We start from the raw sequence: 27,324 nt of genomic DNA, 5'->3' as shown, positions 1-27,324 counted from the left end.
AAGTTTTGACTCCAACCTTATAGGGTAACCTCACAGTCAGACTTTCTCCCATCTCTTCCTCCTATAGAGTGCCTTCTCCTTTCACATCTGCTCTCTCTACCTCAAGATACAGGGGCAGTAGAGATAGACATTTGACATTCTCCTTTGTCCTTTCTGGTCAGGTGACGGCAACATGCCTCTCACAGGGCCCTGGACTGGCATTTCAGAGACCTTTGCTGCACGTGTGACTTGAGGCTGCTGAGCAAAGGTTAAATGGAGCGTATAAGAGGAGCTGACACCAGGTGGACGAGAGCTGGCAGAGATGGGAAGTGAAGCAGGTGAAAAGGAGGTAAGCAGCCAGGTAGGGCAGCCTAGCCCAAGATGGCAGCTAAAGCATATCGAGCTTTTGGCTCAGCTACTAGAAATCTTGCAGGACTCCAGCTCCAATCAGACCCACCCACATTGGTCATTGATGGTGGAAGTTGTAGCCCAATAACATCCGGAGGGCCACAGGTTCCCCTATCCCTGTCTTTTCATGCATTTTGTAACACCCCTCCCCCTATTTTTGTATGCATTTTTGTACATATCATTTGGCTACAGAACTGTATTGCAAAATCCAGAAAAGTGTGAAATCTTGAAGGAGGGCTGTGTATTCAGTTTGCGTATTTTTTCAGAAAGTGCAAAATTACCATATTTTTTGCTCTATAAGATGCACCAGACCATAAGATGCACCTAGTTTTTGGAGGAGGAAAACAAGAAAAAAAATATTCTGAATCTCAGAAGCCAGGACAGCAAGAGGGATCGATGCGCAGCGAAAGCAGACTCTTGCTGTTCTGGCTTCTGGGATAGCTGCGCAGCCTGCATTCGCTCCATAAGACGCACACACATTTCCCCTTACTTTTTAGGAGGGGAAAAGTGAGTCTTATAGAGCAAAAAATACGGTAAGTATGTTGGCCTTTAAAGCTGAACTGATATGGCTTTCTCCCCCATCCCTATTGACAGGTGGGCTGTCTTGCCCACCTGTCAAAAGTTGACCCATGGGGTGGGGCTAGATAAGGATCTGACCCACAGGGCCCCAAAGGTTCCCTGCCCTTCGTGCTAAGCCATAGTTTGGTGATATGCGAACCAGGCTGCCTTTTCAGGTCTTGACCTCAGGCAGCTGTGAGAGGGGAGCCAGGTGTCAAAGCTAAAGACCTCAGAGCCATGCAGAATCTGAGTTCCCCAGGAAAGTCTCAGCCCAAGCAAGAAGCCTTTTGTAGTTCTTCCTATCTAGAGCAGCCCAGTGACCAGACTAGTCAGAGATTATCAGCCAAACCTAACAAATGCGCACTCTTGCTGGTTAGCATGAGAAGGAGCAAAGTCCACAGAGCTGTATTGCTGATAGGCAGATATTCAGATCATAGAAATACATTTGATAGAGAGGGCTCTGTGAGATGTCATTTCCCCTCCTTTCCTGGAGAGAATGGAACATGTAGCACTTCTTCTCTCTCTGTCTCTCGTTCTGTTTTCTTTTACAGGCAGATGCTTGAAGCTGGTATTTTGTCTGCTTAGTTTTCCCCCCTGCCTCCTTACCGTGATCCAATGCATGATTATAAAGTAAGCAAATCTTATTTTTAAACTTACTTTACAAGTTGTTGCCTGACTCTTTGTTAAGTGGGGTAAGAAGGGGGAAGCCAGCTTACTTCATTAGCTGGATTTGCTCAAAAGGAGGCTTTGCAGCCTAATTCCCATGCTTTTAATTTTGCTGCCAACGATGGGATTTTAAAACTCTGTTCAACCCCCACGCATGACTTCCTGGAGGGATAAATTGTAATTAATATATTCCCTCCTACCCATTAAAATCCATCCACAAAACTAGGTGGGCAGGGTTCAGTCCAGGGCCTAAGAATACCCCTCTGCCCAGAGATATACTGCAAACCATATGGGAACTCACCACATGTGACATGGGGCCGCTGAATGCAGAGCCAAGGTTTCCCAGTCCTTGTGCAGACTGTCAGAAAAATCTTTGGTTCCCCAGTTCTGCTTGTGTTGTGTTTTGTGCGGCCACCTTTAAAACACGGAACATGGTAGAAGGTACAGCCATTCACAGCCTCGACAGTGTGACTACAGATAGTGCCTGAAGTGGTGGCTGATGCCCACTAGGATTTGAAGGGAATAAGGCAGGGAGCCCAGTGGTAGGTGGAGCCAGACTCCATGGCAGGCAGGCAGAGCAAACCAATTCTTGTTTTCTCCCCACACTCCTCTCTGCTGAGTTCTATGACTCCGAGACTAAGGAGGAGGAGAGGACTGTTGAGTAGTGTTACCTGCTAGATTGGTTGTAAATAAGAAGGGAGGCAGGTGGGAGCTGGCTGAGGGCATACTGAACTTGGTGGAGCAATGTCCTGTTTGCCCAAATGGAACTGCTTTTGTGTGTCTAGTCACCTTGGTTTCGTGTGTAGTCCCAGGCTATGTGCTGTAAACTGGAAGAAAGCCTTCACAGTTCAATGGGATCTGCTTCTGAGTGATGGGAAAGGTCCATAGCTCAGTGTTAGAGTAACTAATTTGCATGTGGAAAGTTCAGTCTCTGGCGCCACCAGGTGGGTCTGGGTTAGACCCCTTTCTGAAACCCCAGAGAGCTGCTGTCACTCAGTGCAGACAGTACTGTGGGAGACGGGGCCATTCAATACACTGTCGGCTTCCTAGCAAGTCTGCTTACGATTGCAGGCTTCGTGGTTAAATATCCAGAGAAAATTTCCTGTCCAGCATCGCGGATTCAAAGACAGCACGGATTGCGCTCTAGCAATGGAAGGCACATTGATTAATTCAGTCTATCAAAGGGATGAGTACATCATCTATGATTCATCATTTGGGCAATTTTCAGTTAACCGTTGGGATTTCATTTCTTACGAGAAATAGCTCACAGCAACAAAATATATGGACAAATTCTGTCCATAACAAGCTGCCTATTTATTAAGGGCAGAGCTCCCAAAACAGGAACTATACAAATTACAAATGCTTGTCAAACCTTGTCACATTTTTTCAGAATTTATCTCTGAGATGAATTCTTTATGCCTCCAGTTTGTGGTTGAGACTAGGTGCTGTTTCCTCAAAGCTTCTCTTGCTTGCTTGTTACTGCTAAACGCTGCTCAGAGCTGGAGGCAAACTTACCCAGAAATGAAAGCCTTTCTGTTGTGTTTTTATACCCTGTTTATAATTATATAATTGTATTCGTTTTGTTAACTCCTGATTTGTTTTTTTCTTCTTTCGGCTTTATTATTGAAAGCTCCTTGTGTTAAACTCGCATTATTCTGTTGTTATTGTTTGTTTCTCACTTTGTGCGTATTGTCCGTTTTTGTTTTTTAACAAAATTTTAAAAAAATTAATTGTGGGGAACTGAACTTAACATTGCAAAACTGAGGAGAAAGGGGCAGTTTCATCAATCCCTGAGAACAGGATGCTGATAGCCTCAGTACATATAGTGAGGGCTTTCTGGGCAATGTAAGACAGAACATAAGAGAAAGGGCTGGGATGGCTCTCATGGTTGTAGGTGTTCAAGCCCCACGTTGGGCAAAAGATTCCCTTCCAACTCTACAATTCCATGGTTTTTTATTATTATTATTTATTAAATTTATATACTGCTCTTCATCACAAGATCTCAGGTGGTTCACAGATCTATAGACAGACTTTGTTGTTGTTTAGTCATGTCCAACTCTTCGTGACCCCATGGACCAGAGCACACCAGGCACTCCTGTCTTCCACTGCCTCTCACAGTTTGGTCAAACTCATGTTGGTAGCTTTGAGAACACTGTCCAACCATCTCATCCTCTGTCGTCCCCTTCTCCTTGTGCCCTCCATCTTTCCCAACACCAGGGTCTTTTCCAGGGAGTCTTCTCTTCTCATGAGGTGGCCAAAGTATTGGAGCCTCAGCTTCACGATCTGTCCTTTCAGTGAGCACTCAGGGCTGATTTCCTTAAGAATAGATAGGTTTGATCTTCTTGCAGTCCATGGGACTCTCAAGAGTCTCCTCCAGCACCATAATTCAAAAGCATCAATTCTTCGGCGATCAGCCTTCTTTATGGTCCAGCTCTCACTTCCATACATCACTACTGGGAAAACCATAGCTTTTACTATACGGACCTTTGTTGGCAAGGTGATGTCTCTACGTTTTAAGATGCTGTCTAGGTTTGTCATTGCTTTCCTCCCAAGAAGCAGGCATCTTTTAATTTTGTGACTGCTGTCACCATCTGCAGTTATCATGGAACCCAAGAAAGTAAAATCTCTCACTGCCTCCATTTCTTCCCCTTCTGTTTGCCAGGAGGCGATGGGCCCAGTGGCCATGATCTTAGTTTTTTTGATGTTGACCGTATTTTGCACTCTCCTCTTTCACCCTCATTAAAAGGTTCTTTAATTCCTCCTCACTTTCTGCCATCAAGGTTGTGTCATCTGCATATCTGAGGTTGTTGATATTTTTTCCGGCAATCCACCATAAATTTGCAGAGGAGAAAGGAAAACTTTTGGTTGGTGGCTGACGTGAGGTGGCTATGTTCTTTGGTTTCCTCCCTTCCCTCTCATGGCACAGCTGAATGTACAGCTATGCATGGGCGGGAGCGTGAAAAATGTTTTCTGAAAGCCCTGCAGGAGCTACCTTGAGGCTCCTGAGCTTGTCAAGCAAAGTAATTTCTGTTTTAAAAATGCACGGAGAACAGAGTTTATAGAGTGTCAGCCGGCAATGATAATATGCTCAGTGTGGAGCAAGCGGTCAGCCACGGGATGGCTTATTCTATCTGACGACTCTCAGCCATCCGTTCCCCTCTTTTTTTCTTCCTGCTTTGCTGTCAGCCTTACCTGCCAATCTCTGCTGCCTAATTAATGCTCTGCCCACACTCGTCTCCCGGCGCAGAGCTCAAAGGCCACCTCACAAAAAGTAGCATGGGAGTAAAAACCTCTGATCTTGACAGCTGAGGAAAGCAGTAAGTAACATAATGGCCCAGAATGAGATGAGCTGGGAAGGAGTGTTTCATCTACATCCACATCTTATGTTTAAAGTACAGTGATGCTACTTTAATAGCTAAGCCTTCCCCCAAAGAATTTTGGGAAATGTAGTTTAAGGATTCTGAGAGGTATTAAAGGTAAAGGTACCCCTGCCCGTACGGGCCAGTCGTGTCCGACTCTAGGGTTGCGCGCTCATCTCACTCTATAGGCCAGGAGCCAGCGCTGTCCGGAGACACTTCCGGGTCACGTGCCCAGCGTGACTAAGTGGCATCTGGTGAGCCAGCGCCAGCGCCGCACACGGAAACGCCGTTTACCTTCCCGCTATAAAGCGGTACCTATTTATCTTCTTGCACTTACGGGTGCTTTCAAACTGCTAGGTGGGCAGGAGCTGGGACCAAATGACGGGAGCTCACCCCGCCGTGGGGATTCGAACCGCCGATCTTGCAATCAGCAAGTCCTAGGCACTGAGGTTTTACCCACAGCGCCACCCGCGTCCCTATTAGGAGGCCCCTAACCACCACCACCCCAGTGCCACAGGGTGGTTTAACAATCTATCCCTCTTCCCAAGGAGCTCTGGACGCTGCAACTCTGTGAGAGCAAGAGAGGTTTCCTAACAACTCTCAGCACCCTTTAACAAATGACAGTCCCCAGAATTTCTTGGGAGAAGCCTTGACTGTTCAAAGTGGTATAGTAGTGCTTTAAATATATGGTGTGGATGTAGCCTTTGTGGGCAAAGTGGCCGAGATACAAAGAGATTTCAAATGCACAGAGGATGGGGTTTGGAACTGGATTGAGTCAGCAGATCCAATTCTTCTCCACACACACCCCGGCCCACAATAGGCCAAGTATGACAGGTAACTGGGGACACATACCTGTCAACCTCCTGGCACCACAGTGATGCCAAGGGCCCTCTTTTGCATAATTTTCCTTTGACCATAATATTGAACCCTGCTCTTTGTAAATCCCCTGAAGTGTTGTTATTTTATTTGCTTTGATTGCTGCAATTTGTTTTTATACTGTTGTTATATGAGTTTTAGGTTGTATTTTGTTCTAATGGAATTGTTTTTAAATTGCACATAGTGTACACTGCTTAGATTTCATATATATGGAGTGGTTCTGACATGCTTTTACAAAACAAAATAGCACTGTGCATGGAAGCCCCAATCACCAGCTGATTGCCAGAGCATGCAATGTGTTAGACACAGGGTTGTCATTTATGATCTCAGGTGCAGGGCAGTTGGGCCAACCTGGCTTTGTCTAATCCTGCTTTAAAGACATCTAAGTTGGTGGCAACATAGGTCACATGTGGAAGCAAATCCTATAGGTTTAACTATTGCACTGTATGAAGAAGTACTTCCTTTTGTCTGCCTGAATCTCCCACCATGACTAGTGAAGTTTGAAACTGATGACAGTTCGTCAATGACGCAAGAGTTTAGTTCCTATGGTTTTCGCTGTTATCTTGAAGGTTTGTCCATCATAATTTCGCAAGAGGCGCAATCATGTAGAAATCCCTGATGGATGCTGCTGATTCACGCAATGGGTTCATTGGATTGCATTTAACAGGTTTTCTCTGTGATAAGTGGCGGATCTATCAGCAGTTGTATGATTCTGTGAAGCTGTTATTGAGGATCTCCTATAACAGATGGTCCTCTTATCACTACCTTGCCTGTCTCCCTGTCAGTAATAGCAATTGTTTCATCCATGTATCAGGAGCACACAGAAACTGCAAGGTGGTTGAACTAGTTCGCTGGTCTGGCAACCTGGAAAAGGCAAAGGGACCTAAGTAAACATACATGAATGTTTCATCGTGGTAGCTTTGCCCCCCTTGCCTCAGATCCGCAGCTGTTCTTGCAGCTCTTCGCTGCTCAAGCTTGCAGTGAATTTGACAACATATTTTATTCATTAGTGTTTGGGTTTTATTTCACGGGTAGCGATGAAAGCGAATTACACGTTTTGCCAAAACTCTAAGCTCACTGATGAATGAAGATGAAATGTCTTTCTGCAACTCTATCATGTTTTGCCAGTGTTTCATCTAGTAGCTGTCTGTTGTTACACACAGTTTTGTTCTCTTCCGAAGTCCAAGTTCTTGGAAGGTGAGGGATACACGATTCAGTGGCATCCTGGACACCTGTGTGCAGGGCTTAGGCTGGTGACTCCAAAAGAGCAGAAGTCAAATGTTGTTTCAGTACCAGTCTGAGCCTTCACTAGCTGCTGCAGATCTTACTAGCTGGTAGGTGTTGGAAGTGTGAAAGCAGGTGTAATTCAAACTGCAGTTTAAGGAGTAATTATGGTTATGTTAAAACCAACTAACCAAGAGGAGACAGGTAGAGGTGTTGCTTAGAAACTGGGCAGAATAGAATGATCTTTGCTGAAGAAGCACATGCCCTGATTGACTATGTAGAAGGAAATGTCCTCCATAGGCTTGATTGAATGTCTTCCTGCTATGTACAAGGCCTGAAGTAAGAAAGACAAACCGGTGTGTTCCTTTCTCCTTGAATTATTCACTGTTTTTGTTCCCTTTTGTTCAGCAAAGTGTTAGCTGGATTTCTTGTCTCTCTGGACTCCCATCTGCTTTAATTAAGTGACTTTGCTAACCGTAAGGCCCTCTGGGGATCACCCTGAGGCCAATTCAGTCTTCTACTCTGCATCCCTGGTTTCACCCCTCTAACTCTGAGGTCATTGTGTACATTACAACTTTCATTGCTGTTTAAGGCTTGATTAAGGGTATTGGTTTCTGCAATTTGATAGGAAACATCTGGCTTGGTAGCATCCAGGCAGGTAAATAGCAAATGGGCTTGCACATCTTGTTTAATTAATCACTTGGTACACACCTTGAGTTGCTGCTTGGATGCTCAGTCAATGAAAAGCCTAAGGCCAAAAAGTCATGGCAGCGAGAGAAGTCAATGGAGATGGATGTGATATTTGATGGGAGTTTGGGTCAGCGGTGGTGGGAACCTGCTGGAAAGAAATATTCCATTTCAAGAGGACCCAGATTACTGTAACAATCTGCATGTGTGGGTTTGCTTGCTCCTTTTCTCTCTGGCATTCTGCTCTGTTTACCTCCTGAATCCTGTCTCACCCCACCTTCTCCCCTCTAGCCATGCTGTTTCTTTCCTTGCAGTCCTCTAGATTCCTTCCCATAGCCCACCTACCCTCTTGGTCACTTCAGCTGCTCAGGTTTTGATCTGAGCCTTGAAAAGTACATAGAGCTGAAAGAGGAAGTGATAGGAAGAGGCACTCTTTCAACATCCTCCTTCAGCTCTATTACTTTTCAAAGGGGAACAGGGGAACCACGCTCACCACCCCATAGCGGGGCGGCGGCGGGGCTTTGAGCCTTTGCTTATGCATGGGGATGTCCATAAGAGTACCATTATGCCCACGGACACCACACGGGTGACTCCACGCTTACTTTCATTGCTATCTCTGGCATTTTGGACTATTCCATCACGTCTTCAGCCACTTCCACCAGCTTTGTGCCAAGTTATTTTCCAGCAATGCATTCTGATGCAGAATAAACTCCAGTCCAGAGTAAAAATCCTGACTGCATACACACCATGCATATAAAACACCCAGCCCACTCCCTTCCCCAAAAGTCATGGGAACTGCAATTTACCGCTCACAGAGTGACAATTCCCAGGATTCTTTGGAGGGGGGGGGCATGTGCTTTAAATGTATGGTGTGTACACAGCCTTTGAGGCATTTGCTAAGTAGTACCATGCTTAGTAGTAATTGCCCTGAAAACCATCTACTTGTTAGCTTTGCTGCCAAATTAGGCCAGACTAGATAGTGATTTATGCTCAAGAGATGTCGGGAGAGGCAGTCTTGCATGAAAACCGTATCTTGTACTCTTCTCTCATCAGAGGAGTTGCTTTTTAGGGCTCCCAGACTTGTCAGCCTTAAAGCAGAACCTTGACGAGGAGCGAAGGAATCAAACCTCAGCCCTAGGTGCTCCTGCAGCAAATGTGGTTGTCTTTACCTTGATTGTTAAGAATCCATCATGAAATCCTGCATTACCTGCTGAGACTAGGGTAGACGTGGCAGTACATCAAGAAAGGTATCTTTGTGCAGCTGCGTGGCGCAAGAAGCAGATTAATGGGCAAGCTGCAGAAGATAATAGAGAAGTATTCCCCCCCACCTCTGAGCAAGCCTCCTCCTCCGTTACACAGAACAGTGCACAGCCTTTAATGGCAGGAAGGGGGGTTTTCTTTTGAAGCAGCTGGACTCTTGATAATTGTTCTCCAAGGCCATTATTGCTTTAATCCAAAGGGAAAATTTGGGGAGTTTCCTGAATTTGGCATGAGCTGGTTTTGCGACTGCTCCATTTTTCACTCCATCCTGTCCTTGGCCTTTGGGAACCTTTATTATGAACATGTTTCTGAGTACTTGCTATGAGACACAGAAGGTCAGTGTTCCATCAGTGCTGCTCTGTGCGGAGCAGTGGCGCATGAGCATGCAATATTAAACACGCTACTTGCCCAGCTCCAGAATACTGACACTGATTAGCAGGTAGCGTGGAGGGTTCAAAAGGAACGGGCATGTTCTCTCGCACGATGGTGTTTCCACTCATGTACAATCCGTCACCTCTGAACTCCTCTGCATATGTTGCCTCTTGGGTGAATGCTCAAAGCGAGGTGAAACACCAGCCTTGCTTGACAAGTTCTTGCATATCTCTAAGTGGGAGGCATAAGAACTAAAGAAGAGCCCCTCTGGAACAGACCCCAAGTCCACATAGTGCAGCATCCCATTTTCCTCTTGGGCAAGCCAGATGGTTTTGGAAAGCCTACAAGCAGGGCATTGAAAGCAGAAGCCCTATCTTGTTGCTCCCTAGCACCTGGTTCTCAGCGGCATCGTGCCCCCAAGTCTGGAAGCTGCATATGCATATAATAAACCTAACCCTGGGCTGTAATCCACTGGAAAGCTCCCAGTACAAGATCCAGAATATAGATAGCCTAAAGGCAGATCAAGGGGAGCATGACCGGCGTCTATATATAGCATGGGTAGGCAAACTAAGGCACGGGGGCTGGATCCGGCCCTGTTGTTGTTGTTTAGTCGTTTAGTCGTGTCCGACTCTTCGTGATTCCATGGACCAGAGCACGCCAGGCACTCCTGTCTTCCACTGCCTCCCACAGTTTAGTCAAACTCATGCTGGTAGCTTCAAGAACACCGTCCAACCATCTCGCCCTCTGTCGTCCCCTTCTCCTTGTGCCCTCCATCTTTCCCAACATCAGGGTCTTTTCCAGGGAGTCTTCTCTTCTCATGAGGTGGCCAAAGTATTGGAGCCTCAGCTTCACGATCTGTCCTTCCAGTGAGCACTCGCAATTGCCTTCTCAATCCGGCCCGCAGACAGTCTGGGAATCAGTGGGTTTTTACATGAGTAGAATGTGTGCTTTTATTTAAAATGCATCTGGGTTATTTGTGGGGCATAGGAATTTGTTCACCCCCCCCCCCAATATAGTCTACCCCCAAGGTCTGAGGGACCGGCCCCCTGCTGAAAAAGTTTGCTGACCCCTGATCTATACTGTAGGAAGGAATGTATGAACCAAGAAGGCAGAAGTAGTTAAGACAAGATTAGATGCTTATACAGTACACAGGTGCCCATCCTCAACACCCTTGCATAGCTAAGCCTTCAATCACTACTGCCTGCTTTTGGTTTGGTGGTCCTGAAGACGCCCCCCCCCCCCAAAAAAAATTTTCAATGTAATTCTAGAAACTTGGCTTTCAAAGAGAGTTGCATTTGTTTCTCGGTTGGTTGGTTTTCCAGAAGATGCCCTCTTTCCTTCTGGCTTAAAAAGCCCCCAAAGTAGCTTGCAGCAGTTAAAATATAATACTGGGGGGGGGGGGCAGAGGGTAATGGGACATTAAAATGATAGAGGCCAGTAATGCTGGTCACAATAATAGGAGTAAAGCTCAAGTCAGATAAAAGCTAGCATTTTTGTTTAAGTCTTCAGCATTTGCCAAAAGGCAAATGGAGTGGAGAATTATTTTCCAGGCTGATTGCCACATTCCCTTCTTGGCAACGTCACAGGGGCTGCAGGGCTGGAGGCAAAAGCAGAGGGGCAACAAATGCAAATGTATTTATTTATTTACCTATTTTTTTATTAGTTTTCCAAATTTATAACAAACAAATAGAAAAAGAGCATCAAAAAACAAGTAAACAAACAAAGAAACATTTATCTTAACTGTAATAATTCCAGATTTGTTAACATTCCTAAGTGACTTCCTCGAATCCCTCTAGCTGAGTTTCCATATAAATCATTGTAGCAGTTTTCCAAAACTATTTTCACATAAATTTTACTTAGTCAATTAACGTCTTTCTTTCTTTTCATTTTAACTTTAAACATATTATTCTATAACATCACATATTTAAATCCTAGGCCTATCTGATATTCACAAGTATTTCTATTTAAATTATCTTAACCTATTTAGTTAAATATTCTTTAAATTTATTCCATTCCTCTTGGTGCTCCTCCTCCTTCTGGTCGCGGACTCTTCCGGTAAGATCAGCTAGCTCCCAAAAGTCCATCATCTTCAACTGCCATTCCTCCACTGCTGGTACTTCTTGTAATGCAACTAATGCAAAATTTGCCTGTGTGGGTTAAACCACAGAGCCTAGGACTTGCTGATCAGAAGGTCGGCGGTTCGAATCCCCGCGACGGGGTGAGCTCCCATTGCTAAGTCCCTGTTCCTGCCAACCTAGCAGTTCGAAAGCACGTCAAAGTGCAAGTAGGTACCGCTCCAGTGGGAAGGTAAACGGTGTTTCCGTGCGCTGCTCTGGTTCACCAGAAGCGGCTTAGTCATGCTGGCCACATGACCTGGCCAATAAAGCGAGATGAGTGCCGCAACCCCAGAGTTGGTCACGACTGGACCTAATGGTCAGGGGTCCCTTTACCTTTACCTTTTACAGTAGGCTACGTTTATATATACTCATGTACCCCCACTACAGCCTCCATCCAGGCAAGCAAGCAAGAGGCATTATCAGAGCTCTAGGACACATTTTGGAGTGGCAAAATCAGTCATGGAAGTTGCAAAGCGAAGCTGGTGAGGCAGGTAGCGTGGGAAGATTCCCAAGGGGTAGAAGTCGAGGCCTGGAGGGCTGCATTTGGCCTCTGAGTCTAAGGTTTCTGACCCCTGGAAAAGGCCATGGGAGAAAGGGGCCAAGGGAACCTCTCCAGGGGAGGAGTTCAATGACCTTGGACTCCATAACTGCCCCATGTATGAAGAAAGAGATCTTTATAGAATTCAGGGGAAAGCTGTGGCTCAGTGGTATAGCATCTGCTTTACATGCAGAATGTCCCAGGTGGTCTTTGGAGTTCCCAGGTAGGGATTGAAATTCTGGAGAACTGCTTGCTGCCAATCAGTGTAAAGAATACTGAACTAGATGGGCCAATGGCCTGTCTCAGCTTCCTGCTCACATCAGGTTGAGGAGTCCCTGTTGCTATGACAAGTGCAAACAGACTTGCTTAGAGAACTGGACAAAAATATCTAAAATGGCATGTTTTCTCTTGGCTCTAATGAACAGAAACATTATCCAAGATGGCAGAAGTGAAATGCTTCAGTAAACAGGAAGTGTCAGCAGAGCTCGGCAGAGTCGCCAGTAGAGGAGCTCAGAAAATGCACATTTCTAATGTACACCCCAACCTGCTCTCTCCCACATCCCATTCCTCTAGCTCCCAGGGGCTGTCTTCTTGAATGCGTTGGGTTCTTGAAGTTTTCCATCATATGTCAAGTGAGGTGCTAAGCAGCCCAGGAGGTGTGAATAGAAAAAAATATATATTGTAGAGCAATGACATGATTTTATGGAGCAAGTGGGACCACGCTGGTCACTGAGATCATTTCAGCAGAGAGCTTTGGAATGGGAGAGAATAAATACAACTTGAAAGTGGGTAAGTAAGGACAAATGTCATTTTTTAAGGAACGAAAATAACTCGCTGGAGAGAGAGGGTGACCCCTAAGTGGATTTCAACTGGCAGTTTAGAGTCTTGGGCAATGCTGATCACGTCAAGGCCTAGAGATGAAAAGAAACCTCAAAGGATTCCAGACAGGGTGGGATTCCTAATGCTGACACATCAAGGTTATGCGGATATGCTGGTCTTCATCTCTGCTTTTCAGGGAAATAACAGGCAGGCATTTTGCTTCCCCAAACCCCAGTTTAAACACCAGCTATGAGGATATAGCAAACCAGAGAATGCATCCTTACTGCAGCATTCTCCGTCCTGCTGATGGGAGTTGTAGATCCAAACTCCCTGTCGGCTGCATACACAGCATGCATTTAAAGCAACCTGCCAATAATCCCAGAAACTGTAGTTTATTAAGGGTACCGGGAATTGTAGCTCTGCGAGGAGTAAGCCACAGTTCCCATGATTATTTGGTGGGGAGCCATGTGCTTTTAGCCTAGGTAGTGGAGAGCTGCAAGATTTTAGGGTTTTGGTGTCAAGCGTTTTGAGTATGGAAGGGAGAAAAGAAAGATTGTCAAAGGAAGAAGCAGAGAAGGATTGAGTGGGGGAGAGGAGTTTGAGGGATGAAAAGAGCAAATGTATGCAGAGCAGGGAGAGGTTTTCTTGGCTTCTCCAAAAGACCCCAAAGATATCTGGTATTGCTTATTCACTGGGTTCTCCATGGACCACAGCAAAGGCAAAGATCTGATGCTGGAGGATAGACATCAAGGCCAGAGCCGACAGGAAACCTCTGGCAGTGGGAGGCGTCTCACATAATGAATGCTAGAGTCTGATGCCCGGGGGAGAGGAGGGAGGGAGGGAAAGAGGCGGAGAAGTGTTTCAGGAAGGTTACACAGAGCTTTGAGCTTAGAGCTTTGAACAGCCCTGGATCTTGCTCTGGTAGAAAACTGGAAGTGCAGTGAGGGTGCTGAGAGGACGAGAAAGTAAAAGAAGATAATTGCTGCTGGCTTGGAATCCAACCTGCGTTGGGGAAAGAGGAGGGAACGTTGCCCTGGGAAGCACCGTCTACGCTTCGTCAGTCTCTGGGGAAAAGCCGCTGCCCCACCAGGTAAGCTCATTTTAAGTCTTGCAGGTTTTGCTAACCTGATGCCCCCTGAATGTTTTGGACCACAACTCCCAGCAGTGCTTGTTGTAATCCAAAACATCTAGAGCAACAGGTTGGCAAAGGCTGAAGTAATGCATTGTCTCGGCTCTTGATGCCTAGGGTGAATAGATGCAGAAAAAGAAACTTTAGCAGAAATTTTAGAAACTGCAGCTGGTTATCTGTGCACTTTTTAGGAGTGAAGTCAAACCACTGTGTTAGCAGCACTGAAGTGACCAGGGCTGGATTAAGACTTTTAGAAGCCCTAAGCACTTTAAAGGTGTTGGTGCCCCATGTATATCTTATTTAAAATTTAAGCAACAATAAACTGTAAAATAAAATTTACTTTTTAAAAAATGAAATGAAGGCTATAGCAAGATGGAAAATAATGCTTATTTTTTATGCTTCCACTTTATTTATGTTTGGGGGGAAATTCTCCTGCTTTTTCTAATTGCAAAGTCTTTGATCGGGTGTTCAAAACTAATCTTACGTAACACATCTGCTTCTATACTTAGTAGAGACAGTGGCGGACTGGGTCTAAAAATGTTGGTTATCAGGAGCCAAACTGCACAACTACAAGGGTTTCATTTAATTTTTTTTAAGAAATAAATGAAATTTTCAAAAAATACGTAAGTGGAAAAAGGAAGATTTTTTTGGGGTGAAATAAATGTGTAGATAGATAGATAGATAGATAGATAGATAGATAGATAGATAGATAGATTTAGTAATTACAGTATACATATATATTGTACAAATTACTGGCAGTATACAATAGATACTAAATGTAAGTACGGATTGTTAAATTTGATTTTTGTAAAATAAATAAATGGTGGATATTTTTAAATAGTTTTCTGGTACTGAACATTTTACACATTAACAGGTAAGTTCAAAAGTATGTTTCATACAGTCAACTATATTCAGAGTAATTGTTTGAATTCACTAGATGATTTCAAATCTGTCAATAATGCCAGAATTTTTAGCACACAGGATAAGCGATTGTTACAAATTTTACACATGGTGCAACTGGAATCCTTATTCTCACCATCATACAGCAAAGTTCAAAGCAAAATAAAACAATTCCATCATTACCTTCTCTTTGCTGATTTGTGGAGTCGGTTTAATAATACCTTCCAGTGCTTCTTCTTCAAGGCCCTTCTTTACATTCGCTTTAAACTTTGCTGGGTGTGAGCAGGATAAATCTTCATACAACTTTTTGTGTTGTACAAAGTGTGAATCCAGTGACTGCACAATGCGACCCATTTTTAGGCTAAACACATTTACTTGAAAATCAGAAGGAGAATCTGAGAAATTTCTTTCATTATCTATAAGCTCATTCTTTTCTTCTTCCTCTGCCTCTTAACTGGCAATGCTGTTTCCAAAGAGTCAATTTCCAATGTTTGATTTTCATCCATGCTCAACTGTGAAATCTTGCATTACATTTATTTATAAACCCCAGTGCCTTGCTGTGAACGTTATCAAATGTTCTTGTCTGTTCCTTCAGCTGTGTTGTGTAGCTGCATCTAGTAAACTCCATGCAGTAAACATATAGTATCTAAACCCCTGTTCTGTCAATAACTTGATAATGGGGCTGTCGTTTTAAATATATAGAAATAAGCAAATGCTGTCAATATTGTTTCAAACTTTAGAAGACATTAAAAGTAAAACATTTGTTTCTTGTTCTGTTTATGCATCAAACTCGTCTGAACCTTGTATCATTGATAAGCATTTCAATAGATTTGACATGGTACCTCTGATATATTTTCAAGCTACTAAAATATCATTAACATTTTAAACATATTGTCTAATGTTTAAGGGGCCACAGTTGCCAAGCTGACACCCTGGCCGGTCCGCCACTGAGTAGAGATAAGGCACCCATCCTGCCTTGTTGCATAGTTGTTCTGTTGGGATTTTTAATATACCATACTTGAACTGAGAAAATGAACGCTTAGCTAAGCAATTTGTGACCATTAATGTTAAAAAATCCAGCAATGGGAAATTTCTGTGGTGCCCTCCTTCCCTTGATGACCTAAGAATGTGCTTATTTTGCTTAATGGTTAATCCAGCCCTGGAAGTGAGTTCCATGGGATGCAAACTTAGGCGGTGTGTATGGAGGTCCTGAGCTGCCCAGATGACCTGATGTGGTCCTAAGAGAAGCTTGGCTATAGGAGTTGCTGAAAGAGGAGGCATGTAGGCAGTGGCATTGCAACGGAGGGGTGGGGGAGAGGTTTGCCCCAGGTTCCATGTCTGCCGGGGTGACAAGAAGTCACCCTGCGGGCCATCACGCAGCAGCCATCACGCAGCTGCCTGTGGAGAAGCCTCCGTTTGCGGCTGCAGCCGTGAGTAAGGGATCCCGATGCTGGCAGCAAACCGCTAAGTATAGTGCATGTGTGGCGTCGCACGTATGTGCTGTATGTAGTGACGCCACACATGTGCTGTATAGCAGTTTGCCGCCGGCGCTCCTCCAGCGCCGTACGGACGGTGCCGGGATCCCTCCGTCGCTGCTACAGCAGCGAACAGAGCATCCTCTGTTTGCGGCTGCAAGCAGAGGATCCCAGCACCGTCCGTATGGCGCTGGAGGTGTGCCAGTGGCAAACTGCTATACAGCACATGTGCAGTGTCACTACACATGCGTCGTATGTAACGACACCGCACATGCATCCTATGTAGCTACGCCCGCCTCGGGTGTCACGACGCCTTCCTGCGCCCCTGCATGTAGGGTTTACTTCTTAGCTTTTTCTTCTTTTCTCCTGAAGATATCCTGCAAGGCAGCGGAGGTTTAGGACCAGAGTTTTCCTTCTCTAGATGGGCTATCTTCCCAGGTTGATGAGCCCTGTCTTCCCTTAGCTGGTTATACAGGTGCAATAAAAGAAACAGCCTCTACACCCTCTTCTATGCAACAAAATGAATAAATTAAGGAACAGGGGGCTTGAGTCACACTCATACCATACATTTAAAGCAAAGATCCTGGGAACTGCTGGGAATTGTACTTCTGTGAGGTGTCTCCTAACAGTGCTCAATACCTGTAACAAATAACAGTTCCAAGTAACCTTTTGGGGAAGACACAACTGTTAGTGGTAAAAGAGTGCTTTTAAGGTATAGTACAGGTGTGAACATTGAGTTTTTAATATCTGGTTGCTGGGAGCAGTGTGCCTAGGCAGAGTCTTTGGCTTTCATCTCTTAGGTTCCAAATTCAGGAAGCATGTCAAGCTGAACAAAATGCAACAATAAAACTCAGAGCTTGAGAAAGACAATTAAGAGGTGATACGATTTCGTACATTTGAAAGACAATGGAACAGATTTGTTTTCAGTTGCACCGATGGGTAGGGCATTGGACAATGAGAAAAAGGATTTAGGCTACTACTGATATGTGTATGCCGCCCCATAATATTAAGACTAAACGTTTGGAAGAACTTCCTGATCGTAGATGTTCAACAGTGGAACAGTGCTTCGGAAAGTGGTGGGCTCTCCTTAAAGATTTTAAAGAAAATGCTAGATGGTCACCTATTAGGGATGGTTCAGTAGTGAATTTCCTGTATTGGCAGGGGGTATGGGTTAGATTACCTTTGAGACCCTTTTCCACTTTAAGATGACTTTGATATCCATCTACCATCCCTCTGAAGGGGCTCAGTAAGTAAAGAACACTACTTGCACGTAGATAAATCCAGATTCAGTCCCTGGTATCATCTTCTTCTTCTTCTTCTTCTTCAAGTATTATTATTATTGTTATTATTATTATTTATTAGCTAGTCATGTTTCTCACAGAATGTCCCAAAACAACTTACATTGAAAGCAATTAAGAATAACCACGTGAAAATCTGAGTATATTTCAAAACCTAAGAAGAGCCATACAGATAAAATGCAGGAGTCACATATCCCACCCCACTGCGAGAGGCCACAAAACCACCCTTCACATTAAGGTCAAAAGCCTGGGTAAAGGGAAATGTCTTTGCAGGCACCTAAAAATAGATAAAGACAGTGCCAGGCAGTGCTAGTGTTCCCTGAGAAGAACACTCAGATCACCACTGAAAAGGCTCGTCCCTGTGTTGCCGTCCTCTGAACTTTCCATGGAGGAGGCACATAAAGAAGAGCCTCAGACGAGGATCCCAGGGTCCGGGTCAGGTTATGTCGTCCTCTTCTTTGACGATCACTCATAGCTGAGTAAGATTGTCTTCCATGAACACGGTTTTAAGTGTAAGTGTAAGTGACTGTGGGGGCCAATTCTGGATCCACACGGTCTTCTGCAGTGGGGACATAGGTTTCCGGGCAGGAGTTAATCATGGTGAGGGTTTGCCTAATGTGCCTTCCTCTTTGCTTGTTTCTCCTTTTCGCCATGAGTTTGTGCTTCTTCAAAGTCCATAACACCTTTGGTAAAGGCTGTTCTCCAGTTGGAGCACTCGCACTCGCAGGCCAGTGATTCCCAGTTATCAGTGCTTACTTATACTGCATTTTTAAAGATTTGCCTCGAGAGTGTCTTTAAACCTCTTTTGTATGTGGGGAGCTGTTATGAGCTCCCTGTTCCCCTCACAAAGCTACAATTCACTGTGGTTTAACAATCAATTCCTGTTCCTAGGGAACTTTGGGAATTGTAGCTCTGTGAGGCAAAAAGGTCCTCTTACTAGCTCTCAGGTCTCTTAAACGACCATTCCCATTATTCTTTGGGGGAAGCCACAGTTGTTTAAAGTGGTATAATAGTGATTCAAATGTATTGTGCAGATGGGGCCTAAGTTGAGCTAGGTTTGGATCCATTAGATCCATGGCTGTCCCAGTTCTACCCTGGCTCCACACAGCCATGACCCAATTTTGTTCCTTCCACTGGCTACTTCTGGTGGGAACACCACCGATGATAGTGACTGCATACACACAATGCATTGAAAGCACATTTTAAGCATCTTCTGGGCATTGTAGCTTGGTAAAGGGTAAGGGTTGTTGGGAGTTGTAAATCTGCGAGGGGTAAACTACAGTGCCCAAAATTCTTTGAGTGAAAGATGTGCCTTGAATGTGCTTTCAAGACAGAGAGTGTACACAATCACTGTTTCCTTCACTACGTTTTCTGTAGCTATGGGGGGGGGGGGCGTTGACCAGTGTGCAGGGTTGCCTGTTAAATTCCCTAATCCCCTCTAGATGCACAGATCATGGGTTAGGATGCAGCACGAATCCCATTCAATTCAAATGCATCACATTGTAAAATAATAATTAAAAAAAACTGCACACATAAATAACGAATAAAAGAGTATGTACGTATGAAATGGTGGCATCAGTTGTATTTGAGAGCCATTACGGCTGAAATAATCAAAACAGCTGTTTTCCTTCAAGTTTATATTTACCATTATGATATGCAGAATGAGTTAATCTTGACTGGTCAGAGAAAAAAGATTTTCTTATCTTTTCGTCTTGATACTTAAAGAAACTGTGGAGTCAGGCATGGGTGGTCTGGCTTTCCCCAGTATGTTTGTGCCTCTGTTGTTCCATGCAGAATGATGGAGCCTGTGGCAATGAATCTACTTGCTAAGACGCCCTAATTCCTATACATCATGAAAGCAAATTACAATAACCAGCCACTATGGAATAGACCTACACAGGCAATAAATCTTCTGACCAAGGCAAGCCACTACACAATCCCTGGCATCTCATGGAAGTTCTGATGCTGATGCCCACTAGAGGCATGCAGGCTAATAAAAGGTTGTCATGATTATACAGGCAGTGGAACTGGAGCCCCATCCTCACAGTAACTCAGGCATGTCGGCACGATCCCATTCAGGATGCTGAGCACAGGCCACAAATCCCCTATGTAATTGTCTCGCAGATAGGGTAGCAGAATGTCCTTGGCCCAAGCCAGAGCCCGCCAATCAGAGTCAGCCGAAAGCGAGCTTGCCAGGCACAAGATTAGCAGAGCTGTGCGATGCAAGAGTGGGGAAGGCACCGGAGGAAGGAGAGATGAGCACAATTATTCTAATGCTATTATGTAAATCGCTCCCTTCGGGCTCTGCTTTGACATTTACACATTAGGAGAGACCCAGCTCCAGGTGTCCTCCTTTCTTTTGCTTTGGCAGATGATCTACCCCAACCACCAGCAAGGCAGCTAGGCTAATTGGGCCAGCTTTGTCCGGAGAGGTAGGGCATGCTGGGGCAGAGAAGTAAACCAAGGCTCTGCCCAGGAGAGGCCAGGATGATGATGACGTCAGGGTAGGGCTTTGGGGGCAGAAGTCCAGAGCCCCACTGAGCACGTTTTGAAGCAATTGGAGTAATGTACATTATTAGGCAGGGAATTGACTTTCAGTGCCTTGAATGGCCTGCAAAGTTTTTGTCATATATCACCGTTGTATTTTTATCCCCAGATAATGCTAGAATAAGTTGGCTGACCATGGGGAGTATACACCTTGCCATTTGGGGTGGAAGTGGCACCATTTTGCTGCACTGTGTCTAAGCAGCCCTGATTACCATCTTTAAGTGGAGCCAAGGCATAAGGCATTCAATCCATAGGGTAAAATTACCCAATCTACACCACTGGGACAGGGCCCTGGGCAGTTATTGTCTAGACCAGGGATTGCCACATACCCTCCAACATCTTGGGTCCCCAAACTGGGATGTGCATCTTCCTGCCCATGTTCCCGCATGAGTCATGCGACCAGGGCAAGATCAAGGAGACCAAAAGGCACATTTTTTGGGGGAGGGCATGCTTGCACAGTGCCCCAAAACACGTGTTTTTGGGTGCCATATGAGATCGCAGCACCAAAAAAGCACTCTTTCAGGGAGAGATCTTGGTGCAAAATCACACGAGATCACGGCATCCAAAATGGCTGCCGTGGTCTCATGTGAGAAAACGGAATGTCCTGTTTTTTGTTTTGTTTTTCTGGGACACTTGCGGGGTATATTGCCAGCCTTTTCAGACTTTCAGGCACATTTGGAATTTTGAATGAGTGCCATAGGTGCCCCCCCTGCCCTGGTCACACATAAACCACTTTCTCCTGAGATCTGTGTAAACGTCAGGTCCAGTGGAATGAGTCTGAGCCTCAAAAGGGTCTAAAGAGCTGAAAGTGGGGACTGGACACAGCTTTTTTGGTAGAACACATGATTTGCATGCCAAAGGTCCAAGGCTTAAACCCTGGAATCTTCTAGTAGGTCTGGGAAAGACACTTGTCTAAGACCCTGAGGAGCCACTGTACACCATGTTGAGACACCATCTGCACCATATATTTAAAGCAGTATCACAACACTTAAGTAGTCATAGCTTCCCCACAAAGCACCATGGGAAGTGTGGTTCACTAAGGGTGCTGAGAGTTGTTAAGAGACCCCTATTCCCCTCACAGAATCTAGACTCAGCATGAACAGTGAGGTGGCCAAGTTTAACTGATGATACTATATTGTTCAGGGGCGTTAAAAACAAAAAGAGATTGCAAACAGCTCCAAAAGACATCTCCAAACTGAGTGAATAGGTGGTAAAATGGCAAATGCAGTTCAATATAAACAAGTGTAAAGAAATGCATTTGGGGGGCAATAAATAAATAAATCTTAACTTCAGATATACACTGAACTGGCAGTGAATGACTAGGAACAAGGCTTTGGGGTCACAGTAGATAGCTCAATGAAGATGTCAACCCAGTGCATGGGAGTTGTGAAAAAGCCAAATTGCATGCTAGGGATCATTCGCAAAAGGATAGAAAGTAAAATTGCCGCTATCATAATGCCGTTATACAAATCTGTGGTGTGCCCATATTTGGAATACTGTGTATAGTTCTGATTTCATGTTGAAAAGGATATTGCAGGGCTGGGGAAGGTTAAGAAAAATGAGCATGCAAAATGATCAAGGGGAGGGAGTGACTCCCTTATAGAGAAAGGGAGCAGCATTTGGAGAAAAGCAAACAAGAGGTGACATGGTAGAAGTTTATAAATTTACGCATGGCATGGAGGAAAGTGGGTCTAGAAAAGTCATGGCTCCCCCACCCCCCCGTAACACTAGAACTCACGGACATTTAATGAAGCTGAATGCTGGAAGATAAAAGGAAGTTCTCCTTCAATGCAGTGCCTAGTTAAACTATGGAACTCACTCCCACAGGAAGCAATGATGGCCACCAATCAAGATGGTTGTAAAAGAATATTAGAAGGAGAAAACTATCAATGGCTGCTAGCTGTGATGGGTAAGCTCTGCCTCCACTTCTAGGGGCAGCAATGCTTCTGAGCAATGGTTACTGTAAATCACAGGAGGAGAGAGTGCTCTTGCTCTTGAATCCTGCTTATAGGTTTTCCACAGGCATCTGGCTGGCCACTGTGAGAACAGGGTGCTGCTGGACTTGATGAGCCATTGGCTTGATTCAGCAGGCTCTTATGTACAGCTCTCAATATTCTTTGCAGGAAGTCACTCCTGTTTATAGTGGTATGATACTGCTTTAAATGTATGGTGCAGATGGGTCCAGGTTTTGTTGGCATCCTCAATGGGCACCACTACCACAGCGAGTTTACCTCTTCCCTGCCATTGTTGCTATGCTTCACCACCTGCGCTCCATCATTGCTACCAGACAAAAGAAGTGTTCACACAGCTTTGACACAGTGTCTGTTCCCAGCAGATGTGTAAATCAACAGTGTTCAGTGTTAATGTCTGAATAAGCCCCATTTCAGGAAGCAAGAAGACAGTGGCAGCTGCTGCTCCTCTTTCTCGCTGCTGCTGTAATTTGCTTGCTTATTGCCTGTAGGTCAAACAAGAGGCAGGTGAACCAAGCACCTCTGTAGAGAGAAGGAGCAGATCCAAGGGGACGTTATCATTGGCCTCCTGCTGTGGTCTGGGCCCCATAGCAGGTGCTCAGGCAAAACGACCCTGGACACTAGCCTTTTACATGAGTGGTTCGATGGTGCAGTAGCCAGAGCAGATTGCACCAAAATACTGGCACAAGTTCAGGAGAGAGAATTATACATGTGCAACATTCCATGTGTGCCACCTTCTGGGCTGGCACTTTTAAACGAGCCAAAATTAGCTATTCCCTAAGGTGCTCTTGGGCGATTTGGTGCCATCTGAAGGGATTTCTCCCTGATAAAAATGTAGAGCAGATGCTTTACCCTCCTGGAAAAATAAAAAGCTGAATTGCACAGAATCAGTTAGTTAGTAGTTGCAAGGAGCGAAGTGCTTTTAGAAATCAGAGCAGCTCTTTGTTCACTGAGGGGGAAGCTGTCACTTGCTGATTTTTATGATGTGTGAAAAGCACACAGAGGCAGGATCTTTGCACACAAAGGGTGTTCGGGACTGTCACTGTTTTTGGGCAGAACCCAATCAGATATTGGCAAACTAAGTTTCTCACAATTAAAGTTGTTTTGGAGTTACTGTACAACAAACCCCGCTTTTCTCGAATGCCGGAATTTTTGTGATAAGGCAAGCGACAAGAAGATGCACAGGAAAGTGTGAGAAAGTAATTGCTTGGTGCAGTTTCATCCATCCTCCCTGTAAACAGATCAGGATGAAAGCTCAATAAAGATTGTCTTAAAGCAACTTGTTTTGCAGCTGGCTCCGGATAGCGTTGAAATTTGGGCTTCTTGTAAAAACGAACCAACAAAGTCTGTCCACTGCTGTGCTGTATCTACATCTATACTACTACTAGTACTATTTTTAGATTTATTACCTGATTTTCACCACAGAGTCACTGGGTGTGGGTCACAGCAATGTAAATTATGGCATTAAAGACAGTTCAGAACAAATTGAAATCACAACTAAAGTGGGTTCTAAAATAGATGTAGCTCAACTGTCAAAAGTGCATCTTCCTCTTACAGTGAAAGCTGCATAATGAAGGTGCCAGACACACCCCTGTGAGGAAGGAATTCTACAATTTACAGGCTGCCACAATGAAAATCCTCTTCTGGGTCACAACATACCAGCTTCTGGTGTTGATGGAACTACTAAGAGGGCTCTCATAGAATGAAAGAATCACAGAATTGTAGCATTGGGAGGGACCCCGAGGGTCCTTTAGTCCAGCCGCTGCAATGCAGGAATCTCAACCAAAGCATCCATGGCAGGTGGCCATCCAATCTCTGCTTAAGAACCTCCAAGGAAGAAGAGTCCACCACCTCCTGAGGATGACTGTTTCACTGTTGAATAGTGACAGAAAGTTACTCCTGATGTTTAGTTGGAATCTCTTTCTTGTACCTTGAATCCATTGGTTCAGGTCCTAGCCTCTGGAGCAGGAGAAAACTAACTTTCTCCATCTTCCATGTCTTCCTTTAGATATTTAAAGATAGCTATCATATCCCCTCTCAGTCTCATCTTTACAAGGCTAAACATATCCAACTCTCTCAACCATTCATCATAAGGCTTGGTTTCCCGATCCTTTATCATGCTGGTCACCTTTGTCTGCACACATTCCAGCTTGTCAATATCCTCCTTAAGTTGTGGCACCCAGAACTGGACACAGGACTCCAGGTGTAGTCTGACCAAAGCAAAATGGAGTGGTACTATTACTTCCTTTGACCTGGACATTATATTATTGTTACTGCAGATTAAAAAGGTAAAGGGACCCCCGACCATTAGGTCCAGTTGTGACCGACTCTGGGGTTGTGGCGCTCATCTCGCTTTACTTGCCGAGGGAGCCGGCGTACAGCTTCCGGGTCATGTGGCTAGCAGGACTAAGCCGCTTCTGGCGAAACGCCGTTTACCTTTCCACCGGAGCGGTACCTATTTATCTACTTGCACTTTGATGTACTTTCAAACTGCTAGGTTGGCAGGAGCAGGGACCGAGCAACAGGAGCTCACCTCATCATGGGGATTCGAACCGCCGACCTTCTGATTGGCAAGTCCTAGGCTCTGTGGTTTAACCCACAGTGCCACCCACGTCCCCACAGTGCCGCCTGCGTCCCAGCTTAGAAGGGCATTAAGGCAGCTTAGAAGGGCATTAACTTTTTTTGCTGCTACGTGTTAAGCTTATGGTCCACTAAGACCCAGGGATTCTTTTCACAAGTACTAATGGTAAGCCAGGTGCCCAGTCCTCCTAGTTTGGTGTCATTGTTCAATTCCTTCATCTAAGTCATTTATAAAGACATTGAACAACAATGGGCCATGGAAAGAATCCTGCAGCATCCCACTTGTCACTTTCCCCCTGCCCCAGGATGATGAGGAACCATTAGTGAGCACTCTGTGCCCTTTTTACATCTCATGTCAGCTGTAAGCTCCTTATGCAGCCACACTGGTTTCTTTAGATGCCTCCTGCTTTTATTTCTTGTTGGAATTGTCTGCATTTGTGCCTTCAGTATCTCACCTTTAAGAAACTCCCATCCATCTTGAACTCAATTCTTTTTGAGTATTTCTGACCGTGGGACCTCTCCCAGTAGTTCCCAAAGCTTTTTGAAATCAGCAGAGTGAATATCCGACTACACTTATCTTTCCCTTTCCTTTGTATAATGAAACCCAAGAGGACATGATCACTTCCTCCCAAGGTTCCCAGTACTTTCACTTCATTTATCAGTTCCTCCCTGTTAGTGAGGACCAGGTCTAAGGCAGATGGCCCTATTGTCATTTCTTTCATCTTCTGGGAAAGGAAATTGTCAGTGAGTTAATTGAGGGATTCGTTGGCAGAGTTTGCATTCCAACAGATATTGGAGTAGTTGAAGTCTCCCATGATTACTATCTCTCTCCTTTTTGAATGTTTGACACTTTGCTCTAGAAAGGCATCATTCAAGTCTTCAGTTTGGCTTGGAGGTGTTTAGCAGACAGCCACACTAAGGTCACTGTTTTTTCCTTCCCCCTACAATTTTTACCCATATACTATCTATCTGCTTTCCATGCTCCAGGTCATAGATGTCTTCACAATTGTACACATCCTTTACATATAATGCTCCTCCTCCTCTCTTCCTGTTTGATCTATTCCTTTTGCATAGGTTATGCCGCTCGATTTCTACATCCCGGTCATGAGTCTCATCCCACCAAGTTTCAGTCATGCCTATTAGGTCATATTTGTCAATCTGTATTAGGATATCAAATTACTCTTGCTTGTTTCCTGTGCATTAGTATACTCTGTGCACTAATGCATATTTGTATAGAGACAACTGGAACTATGAGTCTTTTCTCCGCACACCACTGCCTCTGTCCTTTTCACTAGGGAGTTACCTGCCACCACCATACGTCTCTTCCTTCTCTGGGGAGGAATTGTTCTGTGCGCTGCACCTTCCACAACCACCTTGATGTGTTCTGGGATCTGCAGCTGCTTTCCTTGCTCCTCTGGTCCAGAATCAGCGATTAAGGTGAGGGCATGGAATAATTTTTGCAGCCCCAGAGGCACAGATTGGCTCCTGACAGTCCTGTTTTTGGTGACATGTTCCTCAGGGGTTCACCTCCTGAACTGGGTGATCTTCCTTCTCCCTAGAGGGTCTGTGGGGAAGGAGACAGGCTTTATGCATATGATGTAGCCCTCTGTGCTCTGGAGGTGTTCTGCTCTAGACTTTTACGTCAAGGTGCAGATGCAACTGAGGATGCTTCCAGAGTCGGCGAAGGAACATTTGGAACAAGTACAATAAAGTAACAGCAAATAATGGGTGTGATTGAAGGTTTTGTCCAATTAGAATGCCAGGCTGAAAACTGACAAGGGCCCTTAAGAAGCAGAGTCCTTCTGGGTTGGTTGCAAGCTTTAGATAAACACCCTGAGTCTTATGGATGCCAGAACAAGCTCAGAAAAGATGCACTACAGTCTTATAAGGAGTATGTCATCTGATGCAGGAGGGAGAACGTAGGCAGGAGATTGTATGATTGAATGCTTCACAACACTCTGCCTTAGCCTAGTATTTTCCTCAAATAAGGCAGGTACATTCAAACACACAACATCCCTGCCCTGCAAGTCATATCTTGACAGCTGCATTTTGAAGGAGCACAGTTGCAGGAGAGTGTACCATTTGCTTCCCCCCCCCCCACCCTTGAATGTATATATTGGCTGAACAGTATAGCAGAAAATGCATGCTAATTGATAACCATGTCATTTTAAACCAGGGAATAAGAAAACCAGTGTGGTGTAGTGGTTAGAGTGCTAGGGCCTGGGAGACCAGGGTTCGAATCTCCACTCAGCCATGATGTCCCCTGGGTGACCTTGGGCTAGTCACTATCTCAGCCTAACCTACATCACAGGGTTGTTGATAGGATAATGGGAAGGAGAACAACTTGAGCTCTTTGGAGGAAAGATGGGGATAGAAATGCAACACACTGAACCCCCCCCCCACATGTACACTATATAAAAGAATATAAGTTTCACCACCCCACCCCTCCTTTCTTCCTTCTCTTCTTCCCCAACCCTATACTGAATGCAACACTAATGACTTATATCAAACGTAACTGATTTGCAGAAAAGATTTTACAGGATGAAAAAGAGACAATGCACG

The 27,324-nt window shown here is 44.9% G+C and overlaps 1 long non-coding RNA gene across 1 annotated transcript; it reads left to right on the top strand.

The window, feature by feature from the left end:
* Positions 1-164: 164 nt before the first annotated feature.
* On the top strand, positions 165-3,255 carry LOC310836853. The gene is made up of 3 exons (XR_014560269.1): positions 165-328; positions 1,497-1,575; positions 2,683-3,255. It is a non-coding gene; the product is annotated as an uncharacterized lncRNA (long non-coding RNA).
* Positions 3,256-27,324: the final 24,069 nt, after the last annotated feature.

The sequence above is a fragment of the Podarcis gaigeae genome (genome assembly GCF_964106915.1).
Source record: "Podarcis gaigeae genome assembly, chromosome: Z".
In the NCBI taxonomy this organism is placed as follows: domain Eukaryota; kingdom Metazoa; phylum Chordata; class Lepidosauria; order Squamata; family Lacertidae; genus Podarcis; species Podarcis gaigeae.
This window is presented reverse-complemented; position numbering and strand designations above follow the sequence as displayed.